General features: G+C 41.1%; 1 long non-coding RNA gene across 1 annotated transcript in view; it reads right to left on the bottom strand.

Annotated features, from left to right (window-relative positions):
• Positions 1 to 410: 410 nt before the first annotated feature.
• Positions 411 to 15654, bottom strand: part of LOC136012790 (uncharacterized) — a 78587-nt gene continuing 63343 nt past the window's right edge. Inside the window, exons 2-5 of the long non-coding RNA XR_010611964.1 lie at positions 5279 to 5434; positions 4338 to 4477; positions 1517 to 1589; positions 411 to 470 (exon numbers count right to left, since the gene is read on the bottom strand). This is a non-coding gene — a long non-coding RNA (uncharacterized LOC136012790). The remainder of the gene's footprint in view (positions 471 to 1516; positions 1590 to 4337; positions 4478 to 5278; positions 5435 to 15654) is intronic.

The raw sequence follows: 15654 nt of genomic DNA, 5'->3' as shown, positions 1-15654 counted from the left end.
GTCCATATTTTAAAAAATACTACTGACAAACTGGAAAGAGTTCAAGAAAAAATGACAAATATACTTGCAATTGGCAAAAGCTGCTAGTGAGATACTAAAAAAAAAAAAAATCTCAATTCATTTTATTTATTCAATTGGAGAATAAATGGTGATTTGTCTGTGGTTTATAACAAAGCTGGCTGGCTATTCTGTCTTAACAATAGAAAATGAAATCTCCACAAGAATTTCTATAAAGAAAAAATAATGTTAATTTTCCTTCAGGACAAGCAAAATGAAATAATTCACTGTAAGCCACTCCACCTCGATTTGTTCTGTTTGAGGAAACTTTAAACTTCACCTTCTTGTGAACATGTTTATCTGTGGTGTAGGTACCTGTTTTCTCCTACAATCCAGCCACAAGGTAATTTGTCACTTATTTCAGAGTTGTATATAACATTACAGGAGCTGTAGTCCAGCCAAGAAGCCTCTGCCTAAGTTGAATAAGGACAGCATTTGTTCAGGCTATAATTCCCAGGAGCAATGCAGCATTACAGGAAAATATTTGTTTTTAATATTGAACTGACACAAAAGAAAGCCCTGGTCAATCAATTCAGTGCACTCGAACAAGAGTCCTACATGAAAGAAAACTACATTTTTGTTTAGAGTTGCTTTTTTGTGTGTTTCCATTCTGAGTAATCTTTATGCTAACAAGGCAATTTTTTTAATAATTTGGAGTGAAAACAAATGTTGACAAGTTGCATCTGCCCACTGTGTAAGAATTCCAAATTTTATTCGGTCTTAGCTTGCAAGTAGCTGTATTATATTTCTGATATCAGAGGGATCTCTGAATTAGCAGACAGAGACACGACATCCAGTAGGTGGAATCCGACACTAGATTAATCCGAACTAGATAAATGCCAAGATTTAACAAGGGAGGGAGTTAAACACTGCAACAATTTATCTAGGAACAGGATAGACTCTGTACAATGTGTGGTATTTAAAGACAGGCTATCTCCCTATCTGTTCTAGCCGGTGATTCAATCCCACAGGCTGTGTTGTAACAGATAATAGCAAAAATCCCTGCAGCCATAGCATCTAAAAATCCAGCAAGCAGTATTTCAGGGAGAGAAACTACTAGTAACACTCTGTCTTTAGGAACAGAGAACAGGGATAGTTACATTATACCACTGAATACCTTCTCTTGTCCATCCATAATACAGATTCAGTGTAATTAAACATTTCATAGAAATACCCTATAATTGGTCTGTGGTTTGAGGCCTGACTTAAGTCTAGCCATCGTAAATGCTGCCCTCTATCTTGCGCTTGAGGAGCCTTTTTCTTGCTTTCTTACTTTCCTGATGCCCAGTTCCCAAACAGAAATGGCCTATTCTGGCTCCCAGAATGAAGGGGGGCATTTAAAGCCCGATGAGAATATTTTTAAATGATCGGTTTATTTATTATAGAATTATTAAATGAGAACTCTGTATGGCCTCTTAGTAAAAAATTAAGTGAAAATAATGTTGTCACCATCACTCACCTACAACAGTGTCACACTATGAGTTGACTCCTGTTTCCTGGGGGACGTTGACACAACAGGCAGAGATGAAAGCCTGCAATAAAAAGAGTTGGATATTCTAAGCTCAAGTTAATCCATCCAGAGAACAGGAAAACCTCTTTCAGTAACAAAATAGCCCTACTGAAGGTCAATAATAGCAGACTTCAGTGACTGACAACAGCTTACTGAACACAAAAGAAGTGTGACTTTTCCTTTTTCTTTGCTAGGCTCAATAGTTTTGTTTCAGCCTGCCTGTTTGCTTACAAGAAAAGCCTCTTGTGCAAAATGTATCTTTCCTTGGGCAAGATATTCCAGTACGCCAACTGGATTGACTCTGCACTCACCGCAGTACCAGATAGCCTTTAACATGACAAAGTGTTGGAGCTATGTGTGCAGTGATATAGAAGAGGCTAGTTAAGGTTTCCAAATATATGGCATTTGAGCAGGGACTAGCCTCATTGTAGGTTTTCCCTCCACTATTGCCAAATGACAAAACACTAAAAGCTCAACAGCACACAGCACCATTAAATTGACTGATGGCAAGAAGACATCAGAAAACACGGTTCTGTAAATCTTTCCCTGCACGCATAAAAACAGGTCTCAGATTTCCCTGCCCCCTACACACATACACATGCATCTCATAATTTCCCAGGAAGCCCAAATTGCATTGCATTTGTAGCACTACCTCACAAAACAAAGCCCTGAACTTCTTGTTATTCAGATACTTGAGCAATGTTCATTATGAATTCTCACAACTAATTTTTCCTCTTTTGAAGCGTAGTAGGAAAAAAGCAGTCTCCCACTTTAAAGATGTGGAAACAAAGGGAAAAAAAGAGGCTGATGTCACCAGGGTTTTGGAGACAGAGCTTGTGTGAGATACAGCTAGAGGCGAGGGCTCACATATCCAGGAAAAACTCTCCCAAACATCCATGGGAGCTCTTCACCCACAGCTGAGGAAACAATGAAAACTCAAAATTTCCCGGGTCTGGTCTCACTCTGCGCTCAGCCCAGGCTGCTCTAAAATTAGACCTGTTTTACAGACTCAGCTTCAGCTGCCACAGGAAGCACAGGCAGCACATGCCAGTCTTGCGGGATTATTATTAATAACGGGGAGGCAGTCCTGGCCTGGGGGCAACCCTGAGCCCCAGCAGATGCGCGGTGGGCAGTCCCTGCACGGACACGCTCACCATCTGCAATGACTGAACGGAGCAAGGGTGGAGCAGCACAAATGTTGTTATTATTAGCCCTCACAGGGGATTTTTTCATACAAGCTGTCCGTTTGTTTGGTAAATCCGAAATGGCCAGCAGAAACATACCACCATCAATGATGCTCTTGTTGGAAATACTTCCTCAGACCCACCGTGACGTTTCAAGGAGGAAAAGGCCCTCCTGGAGAAATCATAAGCCACCCTGAGTCCCGCAGGAAGGTGGAAGATGAGGCCCATTTTCCTGCATGACCTGACCCCCAGCTTAGCTTTAAGCAGAGTTTGGGTTAGTGCAAGCAGTACTCAACTGAGTTTGCAGCTGCAACAAGGCAAAAGAAAAACGTTTGGATAGGAAGCTTCAGGTCACCCTCTGCTCATGCTCCTGCCCAAGGGTGGACACTGGTGTGACCTGCACAAAGGCTGGCTGGACCCTGCTCCCAGCACTACGTATGCTGCCAGGACAATCCTTATACCATCCAAGGCCTAGACATACCCCATGGGGATGCAAAGGAAGGAGGGGAAAGGCACATATTAGTGCTGTAGGGCACCCTCTCCTGTTGTCATGTCCCCTGAGATTTGACCTTCTCACCCATCATCAGCCTTTTCTCCTGGTCCCCCTGATGCCGGGGGGGACCCAAATGATCTTCCCACCCCATGCTGCCAGAGGAAAACGGCAGCACATTATGAACCACACTATGTGTGGGAGCTCCATGAAGCATGATATTTCTCAGCAGTACAGCCCCTCTCACACGCTTTCTCCCTGGATAAGGTGGCTCCAAATGTGGAGCTTTTACCAAGCTCTTCCTATCTTTTACTGAGGGGCTGTAGTAACAAAAAAAATATAGTGGTTCCCCAAGAACTGACTGGATCACGCTAAGAAATTAAAAAATTAACTTTTATTTGGAACATTTAACACTGATGGTCCTGAGTGTGAAAACAGGAACTTTTCTGAGGCTCATGAAAGGAGGGACGGTTTATTCTTTGGTCCTCAGAAGCAGCATGCAGAATCCCCCAGTTTCCAGCCCCTTGCTTTAGAAAAGCTGGTTTAACTGCTAACATAGAACCCAGACACAGAACATCAAAACAGTCCCTCCAAGCCTTCAATAAACAATGACTGTTCCCAAAATAACTTTCTCGTTTTCTTATAATGTACTTCCATGCATCAACTTACGTGACCTTGAATTGATATCATTTCTCACTGGGGAATTTTCCCTTCGCATTCGTTTCTGTGGCTCTTGAAGTAAGAAGAATGAAGTGCTATACTCTTACACTCTTTCATTTCTTCCTTTTATTTATTTTGGGTTTGATGGGGAAAACATTTGACTGAGTATGTCACTACAGGTAGACAATATGATAATCTCTAGCTGATAGGACAGTGACCCCAAAAACTGTCTGTAACTTGTTCATTCTCTTCTTATATCATGAGACTGGAGGGGGTGGGAATAAAGGCACTGCTTTTGGCATTTTTTTCATTTCCAGAAATGCTACAGCCAATGTCCACCGTGTACAAGACTTCTGAAACAGAGATTTTGGAGCATGGCAAGTTTCTTTCTTGCTTCTTTACAATCACTACCCTAAACCTACTTTCAGAAACCTACCCAGAAGACTGTTTCTGGAGATTTGGAGAGTTCATTCTGAAGATGCTTATGGGTCTTAAAGAGATGCTGGTCCTCATGAAGCAGTTGTATCTTCTCCCAGGATGCAAAGAGTGGATACAAAAGTCTCACTATCATCTTTCCTGTAGAAAAGGCAAGGTCAGACATCAGCCACACCCTCCTTGTGCAAGGGGACCATGATGCTTGGCCAGAGGAGATGAGATGATCTTTGGGCACTGAGTCATGGGAATGAATGGCCATGGAGGAGGTACAAGATCTGGTCTTCCCACGCACTTTGCTATTGTCACCTCTTTCAAGGCCTTCTGTTGCTCTTGTTCCTTTATTTGCTTGTCACTGTTGGGGTCACCTTAGCTGTCAGCTAGTTCAGCTGATAGCTAAGAAAAGGGACAAAGGGCCTGAGCCATCCATTCTCCTGCACTTGCAGAGGACAGGAGCTTACCAAGAGATGCAGTGCCCAAGCACTGGAGCAGCAAAGAAACAAGGGTCCGCCAGACCAACCTTACCCGCCTCCTAACTTGACTTTCAGCACTGACAGCAGTGCTACAGGAAGGACAGACATGGGCTGCATGGCTGATCCCTGCTGAAAGCACCTGCAACTCCTGCACAAGTTGGCACTCGCTGCCTGCAGTGTCCCTGGGACTCCAAATCCCAAGGCCCTGGTTTACTGCAGGAGCTGTAAAGGACAGCCTCAGGCTTCATTCACAGCAGGAAAAACTACAAGGGATCAAGTATACAGAGGCACCTCATAAAGCATCCCTTCAAACCACACGTGGATTTACAGGAGGGAAGTGAGTGGCCCTCAGGGGGCTTTTGCTTGTCTGTTAGTACTGGCCAGCACGGGGTGCATGCTGAGACCCCAGGATGTAACTGACTACACAACCTCACAACTTCTTTCAAGCACAGACAGGCAGCTGTGCACGTACCTCTGGGCTGCAGCAAGGACGGATGGGGCACAGCAGTAGGGGAATAGCACCCTCCAATTTCCTTTCCACTGAGCTCCTTAACAACTCTGCCCAGCAAGGGCTGTCTTCAGCCCTCATCTCCTCAGGTGAATGTGGGGCTGGGGAGCAGGCACATCCCTGTCAAGCAAAAAATCCTTAGATAAGCCTATGAATAGGTAAAGGCATGAAAAGAAGAATAAAAAATAAGGCAATAAAAAGAGGAAGAGCAGAGTGGAAGAAAAGGAGCAAGGAAAAGTGCAGGGCTGGAGGGGGAAGCTCTTTTGGAGAGACAAGGAGAGGTGAGCAAAGTGAACCCTCTGGATCATATGGGGATGCACAGGAAGAAGAAACATAAAGGAAGGAGAAACATAAAAGAAGGAAGAAACATAGGAGATAAGAAGAGGTAGAAGAGAACAGGGATCTGACAAACGGATTTAGAAAAAAACACATCACAGTAAAGAAATTCAGGGCAGGGGAGGAAAACTATGTACTAGGGGAGCTGAGTAGGGGACAGAGCAGGAGGAAATAAGTATCCAAACGAAGAGAGATAGAAGCAAAATGGTCCCAGAGGAAATGAACTGGGCACTCTGAAATAGTGTCAGACATAAATAAATCCTGCAGGAACATTTGGACACTTGGAAAAATGGGAGGAAAAATACAGTGTGATATACAATAGCAGGAAAAAAGTGGAGTGATGGCAAGGGAAAAGACGGAAAAACAACAAAGAGAGAGAGAAAGAGGGAGTGAGCCAGATAGTCCAAGCAGTCCCGACATATTTACATGCACACTTTGAGGTGTTTGCTCTAATGAGCAGTTAGGGCGACAAAGAAAGTACAGAGTAATGCAATCACATCATTTATATGGTCAAGAGGGGATTTTGCAAGCTGGGAGATATATGCATACAATAATTGTGGGTGAAAGTTGGGAGGCCAATAATTACACCAGTAAATCATAATCCTTTTAATATATTATCAGTTTGATACCCAAGCAATAAATGCATACACATATGTTTTTTGAGCTTAAGAAGCGGCAGGAAACTTGACTGCTAAAACAAAGGGAAGGGAGAAGCTCGTTTCTCTCTCTCTTTTGAGTGAGAGAATGTAAAGAAATCCACTCCCTCTCTCTCTCCCCCTCTCTGCGATGGCCATCATTACTAGAGTTGGCTGGGAGTTTCAGAGCACAGTATTTTCTAAAGGGAATGCACTTACTAGGAAACAGAAATTTTCCACAGGAAGATTTTGAATTTGCTATAGAAAAAAAATCCTATGAGAAGGAACCAAGTGTTTCATTTTGGGTGACTTCAACTCAAGCCAGAATTTTTAAAAATCGATATGGAACTTTTTATTACATTACTATTAGTGGAACCTGGACATTTTCAGTTGGGAACAAAGCTTCTTTGAAATGTCACAAACCAGTTTACTCTAAATTTTGCTACAGTCACTGTAACTGAAGCTTTGTAGTAGGAAACACACCTGTGTGTGTGCGTGCGTACAAGCGTGTATATGCATTTCCCCCATGCACAAACAAACAAGTGAATAAAATTGAGGGAAATAAAGAGAATAAACAAACATTCAGAGTTTATCCTAATTTTGAGCTGATTGCAAATGAAAGTCATTGTGTAAGCACTCTACCAGGCCATCTGTGTAGTTCTGTTTTTCTGAGGGGATTTGGTGATCCTCGGGCAGGGAGGGATAAGGGAAAGTTGTTAAGCAGTAATTTAGACCATGTCTTTAATAAGAAACACCAACCCATGTTCTGAAATGGTGAAGGGTAGGAAATCTACCATAACCTTTAGTAAGCAGTTCCAGTGATTAATCGTCTTCTTGTTTAAAAATACACTGCTTTCTTCTCATCTGAGGTTGCCCAGTTTCATCTTCCAGCGGTTGGACCTTATCACATCCTTTGTCCGCCAGAGCAGAAGAGCAAGCTATGATCAAATTTCTGTTCCTCATGTACATATTTATAGATTGTGATCAAGTCACCTCTTAATCTTCTCTTTGTTAGATAAACAGAGAATGCTCCTTGGGTCTATCACAGTAAGACATGCTTTCCAGACCTTTCATCATTCCCGTGACTTTTCCCTCTGAACCTTCTCCAATTTATCCAGCATCTTTCTTCAATTGTGGAAATCAGCACTAAGGACAACATCCCACAATGGTGCCAAAGGCAGATGAAGCCTCCCTCTTCTCATTTAGCAGTCTCTGGACCAGCTCTGTGGAGGACAGACTCCACCAGCAGCTCCTGATTGACTCACATGCAAACCTCTCAGTCCCACCTTCTTTGTGGATCATTTGATAATATAGATATGGCTAGTGATTCCTGGAATCTTCCTGAAATCCTACTAAAAAACCCTCCGCTTTTGTTTAAATTCAGTTTGTCAAGTAATGCAGGACATTCTTTATTCATGTCTGTATTTCATTCTGCTGACTTTTTTTTATCCTGCATAACTCTTTAGAAACAATTATATGTAAATCTCCAAGACAAAGCACTTGAATAGGAGAAGATTAGCTATCACTTGTTTGAGTACTCCATTCAAAACATCAAGGAAATCATAAATTTCCACCAGAAACTGTGTTTTCAGCCCAGTCAATGTGCTGTCATTTAACTCACTTTCAGTGTGACAGGCCAATTTCATATCTGTATAATTAAGATTTATAATTAAGGAAATATTTGTTTTCTTAATCAGATTTTCTTCGTGTGCCAAGCTAAATGCCAAAAAGAATTCAAAGTAACTTCTATCAAATAGTATTAGATGTGTTCACCATAACAATAACCTTATTTGAAAAAGATATCAAGTTAGTTGCAGAAATATTTATTAAAAGGTTTTTACTATGATAATCTCTTTCACAGAGTTATTAGCAGAGTCCAACATCAACCTTAATTTCGTTAAGACCAGAGAAAGTAAAATGAAAATGCACATGACTGGTGTTCTCATCCCATACATGCCTTATAAATAAAACTGTATCTTTCCAGTCCTCTTAGATTTTTCTAGTGTTCAAAGTCTTCTGGAAAACCATTATTTATAGTCAAACGAGTTTCTTGACTTGTTCTTTTCAAACTTGTGGACAGAAATTGTTCAAGGCTCTCATTTAACATACCTACTTTAGTAGCTGCTGTTTAAATGTTTTCTTGAATTATTGTTGTAATGGAAAATACATCATCACTATTGCAGGATTATATATTTTCAGCTGTTTTTTTCCAACCAACACAGAAAGCTATTCTTGTCTTTTCTGTGTTAGTATAAATAATTCCACCATTTCTATCCATTCAGAGAAACATCACTGATAGGTTTTCTTCCCTAACACAAATTAAAAACTCCTTGTCCTTAACTCGTATTATCTTTGACTCTGTTCGGCAAATACCTCTACCTACATTTTTCTTGCTTCCCTTACGAATTTATCACCATTCCTGTCTTCTGATTTAGATTAATTTTTGTTGCTTCACTTTTTTCTTCCAACTGTTACATGTGGGGTTTTGTATAATAAAACAGCTTTCACTTAAGCTATGTTGTTTTGTTTTACAAGAAGTATGGCTTTTTAGTAAAATGTTTTTAAACAGTTTGCAATTATCATTCACATTTTTCTGTTTAAATTCTCCCAGTAGATTTGGCTTATAATTGTTTTCAGCTTTACAAAATTGGCCTTTTTGAAGAACCAAGAATGTATATTACTGGTTCATATTTTACTCTCTTTGCACACAAATATAATCAAGGCACGATCTTCTGCACATAGCAGACATTTGCTTCAATTCTGTAATCAATTTCTCTCTATCTGTCATAATTAGATCAGTTTTTTGCTGAACTTCAGTGCATTTGAAATGCTAACAGAAGAAATAAGAGCTCTGCTTAGTGGTTAGGGGAGCTTGAACTGAAGGCTCTGCTCTACATTTGGCAGGGAGGAAGTCTGGACCCTTGTGGTCCTGGGTGAGCATCCTAGCCCCTGAATAAATGACCCTTTGAACTCATCCTCCTAGTAAATCTAGTCTTTGTTTTCCAATTTTATTCTGCCTTAAAAGTAGTATTAAATGTTCCTAGATGGTAGTTAATATTTGTGGTCAAAGTTGCATATTCATTTTCTTATTATTCACACCTAGAATGAGAAAAATATTCAGATTAAGTTGAAAAGATATTTTTGTTAAGTCACAAGGAAGAAAAAAAAAAGACAAAAAAACCCTCACTGTTCATATTTATGTAATTGTAACCAACCACCTCATATTCTATTTGTATGAACTATCTCACCCAACTTTGGTACCACAGCATGAAACATATATCCACTTTCCCAGCACTAATGGGTCATCAATGACTGAACATGTTGGCTTTATGTGCTTGGACAGCTTTATTCTTTACTTGCTCTGGAGTTTGATTTTCTACCAAGCAAAAGTATATCATTCCCCTTCTTAAACTTCTTTTGCATTATGACTTCAATATCTTCCTGGCTATTCAAACCAACTACTCCATTAAATTTTTTTTCCCTTTCCAATGAGTAAAATATATCCAAACTTTGCATGCTTCTCTTCTTAAAGAAGGTAGACAAGTATGCTCAAAACCATCCTTCCATCTTTAAAGATGGTCATCTTGCAGCATCAACCTGTGTGTTACTTCCCCACTACTTTTTTCAGGTTGTCTCTCTCTGCTTTACTGATCAAAATAAATATCCTAGGAGGCCACATGAGAAATTCAGGGCTGTCATCATGGTGAATTTTCCTGTGAATCCAGGGTGATGAAGCTTAACAAGACCAGTGGTTCAAGACGTCCTCAGTTTCTCTGAGTCTTTGAACGTCTGTACTTGACTCTGTTATGCAGTGCCATCCTTCGCTGAACCTCCATCACACCATTCATACAGAGGCCTTCTGTACATGGCCCTCTCCCTTCAACTGAGCTATATTCATTCTTGACAATGGGTCTCAGAGATTTTATTACATATGCCTGCCTAAATAGCCACGAGTCTTACTTTCAGGTAGATAGATAACTTGCACTCATCATCTGCATTTTTGCCATTTCTGGTTTAGTCCTGCAGTACATCCTTCACACAAGGCTGCACTGCAATTTAATTGGAAGCATGCTGTGGTTCAGGAGGCAATCGCAGACCTGGTATGCACATCTCTGTTCTGGGACCCAGGTCAGCTACTTTGGAGTAGCTTGACTGATTTGAACATAATGGTGTGGGCCTAGGAAGTCCAGAGCCTCCAGGGAAGACCCTTCATAAGACAAATTCTTGGTGATGTATCTATCAGAGATGCAGGCATTAGAAGCACTGGTGACTGGATTTTGTTCCACTCAATAGAGCAGAGAAGGTATAGCCAGCAAGATACTCCCAAAAAGCTTCCTAAGCTTCATAAATCCTTTTCTGTAGTCTTAAACCATCTGTATTTATTGACTTTTAGGACATGCTACAAGACCCATGTGCTGGAGCAGCTCTATGAGGAGTCTTAGAGAGGACTGGTTGATGAATGGGGCTCCAGTGTTTATTTACTTCAATTTAGTAGAAGCAGTGATTCAATTATACTGCATTTTGGTTTTGCAGTTGCAAGTTGGCAGAGTACTTAGACCCTACATAGGAACATATTTTACTTATTTTCAATATCTGAAAAAATATTGAATAAATAAAATGATGCAGTTGTTGTAAGATTTATGATGTCCTGAATTTTCCAAGATTTTAAGTGGTTGGGTTTTTACATGACGTGTTAGTCAAGTATGCAGTCCATTACCAGTCTTGTCTGGCTTCCCAAACAAAAGGTCTTTTGTTGTGGTGAATCACAGAGAAAGCTTTGCAGGTCCTATTTTTATTATGACACTTACAAGCAAGAATCCCCACAAAGTCCCATCTCCCTTCCTGGAGAGGAAGGGTTAGGATTCGTATAGCAGATACAGTGCTGTCAGTCCTGCAAAACTCAACACTGAAAAAAAAAATAATGCTAAATGACTTCACAGTTTTTGCCATCATTTTCCTCAGAAATTATCCAAGGCATCTACATCATTCAGCAATGAACAGACAGAACCATAAAGTCTCTCAACACCATTCACCTAGTTACATGCCCCATTAATTTTCCAGTCAAATTAATTAACAAGCTGACTGCCTCCTAAGCCAAGCTCAGAACTGACAGTTCTCTTTGTCCCAGTAACATTGACAATAGATTTATGCAAAATACCCTTAATAAAATAAACTGGATAGGTACTCGGACACATCACTTACCAATGTTGTACAGCCCTGTGAATGTTAACATCTTCAAAGCAGATACTCACTTCAGCCCACTCCTCGCTTAAGTGTTCCAATAAAATACATCCCAAAGTCACTGTGAGCCTTTCCGCTTGGCTTCAGTGGACATTGGAGTAGTCTCTTGAAGGGTTTCACCGCTCAACAGGTGAGCTTTTCGAGGCTTTTCTTACTGTTAGGACAAGCTTTCCTTAAAATAAATTTTCATGTCAGGAAGGCCCTAACACATGGCCAACAGGGCCACGAAATGTTTAGCTGATCACAAATCCTTCCATGCCAAACAGAAACCTTCTAATATACTGGAAAGCCACAGCTAGGTCTAGGAAATTCTTAACTAAAGCATTTTAAGGTAATTATGGAAATTAATAGATTAGAAAAGAATTGTGTTGGGGGAGTTATTAACCAAGGCAATCCAGGCTGCCTTACCAATGTGCCATCATATACTCTATGTTCTTCCTTAGCCTTATCCTAATGTGTTTTCCTTAAGGCTCTTTTCCACTTCCTTAGTTCGTGAAATAAAGTAACATTAGCTCATCTCAGTGTTAACAGATGTTGTGAAAAATTATTTTCAAGTCACTCTTCTCCTGTAACTCTCTGTATCTTTTACAACTAATGCAGCAAATTTTAAAACATTTTGTCCAGAAAAAAATCCCACAAAACTATAGATATTTACACCACACCCTCACTATCATTAAATAAACCTGGCACTAAGTTAAATCATTGCAGGCAAAATAGTTTAAAATGTTTTAGAAGTCTTCTGAGCACCCCCAGCTCTCCCCTGAGCTGGCAGAGCTCCAGTTTGGGACACAGTTTGTACATCTTAGAAAGCTCCACATTTGGAAAATCAGAGGGGGTAAAATCTCGGTGGAGAGAGGCCATTGCGTTCACTGGTCCCTGCCTTACAGACATAGTAACAAATCTGAAGTTTCAGGAGCAGAGCAAGGGGTTCTAGCAAATGCTGTTTGATTATTATTCTTCTTCACTGCCCAAATACAGTTTTCCTAGAAAAGAAATTATAATCTTAGTCCAGTTGAGAAGAAGGAACCTGTAGTGTTTTAAAAGTGCATTTCCAGTAAATTTAGGTGATCACCCAAAATTTCAGCTATCTACCTGAAGCCAACATGATGACAGCAACACTAAGGATCTTCCCTGATAGGTATGGACCCAAAGTTCAATGAAAGCAGTGGAAAAAAATCAAACGTGTTTCAACAGGCTGCTGTTTAGACCCCTGCCATTTCAGAAAATGCTGGAAGATGCTTTCTGGGAACAATTCGTTTGAAGCTTCTAATGTCTTTTTTTTTTTTTTTTAATTCAAGTGATATAAATACAATCAAACCATCATGAAATGCTCAATTTCTTCTTTGCAAATTTATCTACAGGGATTATGAAGTAGCCTGAGTATCCAGTGTGTGACACACATGCTTCAGCAGGCTTGCCCCAGAGCAAGGACTTGGCCAGGACACAGAACCATTGCCACCAGATCACGAACATCAGGCTTTCCTGGGGTGGCAACCAGGGTGGGAAGGAGTAAGCACTATCATGAATTCTGCTGCACCGGGGAGCTCAGGCTGCAGTTTCAGGCATTGGGGATCATTCATAGGTCCCTCTGTTTTGATGCACCTTTTCTGTCTTAATGACATTGAGATAATGAAAGTGGGATTTTGTCTCGAAGACCCAGAGTTTCCAGTGAAAAGGCCTCACATTCAGTTTTCATTGTGACCAGGGAGGGACAAACCCACCCCATTTCTTGCTTATAGAATCATAGAATAGTTAGGGTTGGAAAGGACCTTAAGATCATCTAGGTCCAACCCCCCCGCCATGGGCAGGGACACCTCACACTAAACCATGTCAACCAAGGCTCTGTCCAACGTGGGCTTGAACACCGCCAGGGATGGAGCATTCGCAACTTCCTTGGCAGACCCAATAGAATCATAGAATAGTTGTCCGTGCTGTGTGAAATTTACAAAGGCATTTGTGGTCACACAGTCCCAGAAACACTTAATGGAAACTGAGTTTACTTAACTATTTTTATGGTTTGTTCTTGATTCAGGAGTAATTACGTACAGTGGCTAACACTCTCATTATTTTCACAGAAAGCCTTCACTGAAATAGGACTGGGTATAGATCATAATTTCTTCTGGTTCAGACTCCCCACAATTCCTCCAACATGAACAACAGGACCGAAACAGATTCATGTCAGGGCAGAATTTGTCCCACTGATGTCAGCCATTTGAATACACATACAATATGCTGTAAAAACAAGTATTTATGAAGACTGGGCCATGAATGTGTAGAGACAGGGCTGAATCATATTCTCGTCCTGAATGAGTGATGACACCCTTTTACCCAAACAAAAGAACTAATGTCTACTGGAAGGATAGCCTGGGGCAGTATTGCTTTAGGAGAACAAAGGCACTTGGTTTTTTGCAGCATATGCGGTAAGAGCGCCAACAGATCAAGCAAAAAACACAGTTGAGCTAAAGAACATTTAGATCTGCCTTGTGGATGGGACCAGGGGTCTGGCATGTACAGATTACACGTTGGTTACTGAAATAGAAACTGGTGACAAAAGTTTGATAACAACAGCAAGAGGGAAAGAAAAAAAGGAACATGAAATGCGCAGTTCTCACATGCGGTCACTGATGAAGAAACATGGTTCCAGCTTCACTTAAAGGCCCACAAGATAAGCAGGGAAGCAGTATCTGGTCTGATGGCTGAGTGGGGAAGAAGGAGGCTTTAGCACTGAAAGACTTTACGTTTTGTTTTACAAGATGATATCTTCAACAACACTTTGGCTGAAGAAAGATACCGCAAGAACTAACAGCTGTCAGGGCAGTCTTTAGTTTAGAAGAAAATTATTTACAAAAAAAGTTATTTACATGTCTGTGAGCACAAAGTTGTCAAGGTATTGTCTAAGAAACTCCCTCAGATGGTTGGACTTGATGATCATAAAGGTCTTTTCCAACCTACTTGATTCTGATTCTATGACCAGAGGGAGCAGAGCAGGCAGCTCTACTAGGCAAGGGCTTCACCCTTCAAGCTGTGAAGAATATCTTCTTTCTCTTGATAGGGAGCACCACAATCTCACATCACTCTGGGGTTGTTTCAGTACCCACCTCTATGCTCACATGGGAACATCACCAGGTGCAGGGCATGAGTCCTGGCCACAGGGTCTCCCTCCACCTTGCCAAAGGAGAGTTTTCTGAAGATGCAGGCAAGAACTGGCACTTTGGGGCCAACATAGGGCATTTCTTTTGATGAAAACTTGTGTGGGGTCCTGCAACACTGATAATTTTTGTCAGGCTGTTGGGTCTGCAAGCCACCCTCAGCCTTCTCACGCCCAGCCGCGTGACTGCGCACTTGTTCCTCATGAGCACTTTCTTGTGGAAAGAGAGCCCCTGAGCACACACTCCACGCATACAGCATTCATATGATTTATATGTGCATTTTATACCACGTATGGGATACATATATGTAATGTGGCCATGGGCCTGCCCTCCCCAGATGACAACATCGCAGTGCAAACATCACAGCATCACTGATGCCAAAACACAAACATCATAAAACAATCATCACGCTATTGGGGCCATAAACATCAAAACATCAACCCAAGCCCTAACAGGCTTAATTCATTCCTTTAGGCAGTGCTCCAGGAAAAATGACAAAAAAAAAGAGAAAAAAGGCAGGGTGGGTGGGTGGGTGGTACATGCAGGTGAGGAATGTGGGCACCCAAACATCTCCTTCCCTCCATGGTCCCCAGGAGGTATCTGCACTTTATTAAAGCTGGCTCTTCCTATCTGGGATTCATGCATCTCAAATCAGGATAAACTCCTGTAACCACATTAGTCAATCCAGACAGATTCATCCATTACTTAATGCATTACTCAGATTTCAGTAACAGAAGGTATGTGATCTAAAGTCAAGTTCTGTTATGCTTGGATGAAAATAAAAACACCGAAAAAAGCTCTTGGTAACTGCACCTGTGAGACAAGATCCACTGATTTGGGGAATGATGGCTGAATGTTTTCTAGCAAGTAATTAAAGAAATACGTGTCTTCATTTACATTAACAGCTCTGTTCTTATGATCATGTCAAAGGCCTATTTGACCAGCAACAAGCTGTCTCTGTCAGCAGGAAGCAAAGGAA

Source organism: Lathamus discolor, chromosome 4 (genome assembly GCF_037157495.1).
Source record: "Lathamus discolor isolate bLatDis1 chromosome 4, bLatDis1.hap1, whole genome shotgun sequence".
NCBI lineage: Eukaryota > Metazoa > Chordata > Aves > Psittaciformes > Psittacidae > Lathamus > Lathamus discolor.
The sequence above is the reverse complement of the archived record's forward strand: the minus strand, read 5'-3'. Positions and strand labels throughout refer to the sequence as shown.